This window comes from Octodon degus, unplaced genomic scaffold, assembly GCF_000260255.1.
Source record: "Octodon degus isolate 3935 unplaced genomic scaffold, OctDeg1.0 scaffold00165, whole genome shotgun sequence".
Lineage (NCBI taxonomy): Eukaryota > Metazoa > Chordata > Mammalia > Rodentia > Octodontidae > Octodon > Octodon degus.
The window spans coordinates 148,184-150,430 of NW_004524741.1; the positions used below are offsets into that span (position 1 = coordinate 148,184).

The 2,247-nt window shown below is 41.1% G+C and overlaps 1 pseudogene; it reads right to left on the bottom strand.

Moving 5' to 3' along the window:
- Positions 1-263: 263 nt before the first annotated feature.
- Positions 264-532, bottom strand: LOC111813131 (annotated as a pseudogene).
- Positions 533-2,247: the final 1,715 nt, after the last annotated feature.

The window sequence follows — 2,247 nt, forward strand, 5'->3', positions numbered from 1 at the left end:
AAAAAAAAAAATATGGGAATGGATTAAAAGAAAAACATATGAAGCACAGAAATATGGAACAGAAAATAAATACAAATTAGGCTGTTTTTCTTAATTTTTTTTTAACCACAACAAACTAGTACAGAACATGCCCTGTACACAACACAGAAAAGATTGAGATGTTCCCTCAGCAGGGCTGAAGATCTTCAGTCTCTGTATTTGGAATTTAGGCTGCAGTCCTTGGTTCTGGATGGATCACTCGGTGCATGGCTTTTAATGAGCTTTTAACCGAATTTGAACAGAAGAACGGCCACCTGGCCCAGGTAGAAGTAGATGAAGGGTTTGGTTTCATGCGTCACATAACTACCGAAGTTCCTCCCCACAATGCAGTGCCAGGTGGGGTTGCACTTCTTGTCAAACTCCTTCTTGATGTGGGCCGCAATGTCCTTTTCTATGCTGTATTTCTCCAGCGCCTGAGTAGCGCACTCCACTGGATCCTGTTGCATCTCTGTGACATGTTTGCATTTTCGATCACCGCCTTTCAGATGCACATGGTTACCGTGGAGCAGGAGCTGGCTGACTTCAGTGGTCTCCTAGAAGAGGTGGTGGTGGCACCACTTGGGCTGGGACAGAGATGCTTTAGCTACTGAAGCCATGGCACATCTCTAAAATTTCTTTAAAATAGTATCTATTGTAATATTTCTTTACAAGAATTATTATTATTATTATTGGTACCAGGGATTGAACTCAGCACCTTATGCTTGCCAGGAAGGTACTTGTGCCACTGAGCTATCTCCCTAGCCCCAAGAATTTCAAGCAAGTAAGCCCTTCCTCATCCCAATAGCCCCTACTGCTATATTTAGTATCTGTAGAATTGCTGCTGTGTGACACATGTAAGCTCTGATAATTTTGCATTAAGCATGGAAAGATGGCTGAGAAATCCATACTGCAAAATAGCATCCGCCCAGTCTTGTCTGAGCAGACTGTGTCTTCCACAGTCTCAAGGTGACTAGAGGGACACCTGGCTTCCTGCTTCTCTGTCTTTGGTCTTACTGTGCGCAATGTCATGTGTCGCAGTTTTATTATTTTGTAAAAACAAATTATTTCTAAGCTGTTTATGTTGTGACTTAAACATTACATGCTGATATTGTGTGCCATTCAAGGGCACAAGGCAGACATAACTATCCCTTTGCATCCATTGGTGCAACACTTAGCACAGACAAAATTTCAAAAGTTCCTGCATCACATTGCCAATAGATAAATAAACCTGGAAGAAGATGACTAAGAATATGAGGAAGTAGTTGGAAAATAACATTGCAGGGTTGGTGAGATGGCTCAGTGGTCTAAAGCACCTACTTAGAACAAGCTAAGCTAAGCAAAGCACAGGGACTGCGGTTCAATCCTCAGCACCACATGCCTGCCAGCCCCGCCCCCTGGTGGGCTGAGCTGGCCACTTACACAAAATAAATGAATAAATAAATAAATAAAAATAATTTAAAAGAAGTTTATCAAAAATAATAACATTGCAGAGTATGTCCAAAGAAGGGGAGAATAGGGTGCCATCTCTGGAAGGGAAGGCAGGTGTTCTGGATCAGTTTCATTATCTTGTTGATTGAACATAAAAGTAATTATCACACTTTAATAAATTCATTCTCAATCTCTTTAACATTGACCTTCTTCTAAGGTCCTAAACTTGTCCATGGCCAGGAAATGTAATCCTTGGGTTTGGAGACAGAATGTGTAGCGCTTAGAATATAATCTGAATTTATAAAGAACTAAAAAACACTAGGGCCCCAAAATTTAAAGACCCAATCCAGAAATGGGCATCCGAGAAGAACACACGCTTCTCAGAGGATGAAATTAAAGAAGCGAATAAATATATGAAAAAATGTTCCACATCACTAGCCATCCGCGAAATGCAAATTAAAACTACATTGAGATATCATCTCACCCCAGAGAGAATGGCTATCATAACGAAATCACCCAAAAACAAATGTTGGAGAGGCTGTGGGGAAAAAGGAACCCTTCTCCACTGCTTGTGGGAATGTAGACTGGTGCAATCATTGTGGAAATCAGTGTGGAGACTCCTTAGAAAAGTTGGACTGGCAATCCCATTTAAACCAGCTATTCCTCTACTGGGAATTTTCCAGGAGGATCTGAAAACATCGTATCATAGGGATATATGTGTGCCTATGTTTATAGCAGCACAATTTGTGATAGCCAAATCTTGGAAACAACCAAGATGCCCATCACCTGAGGAATGGTTGA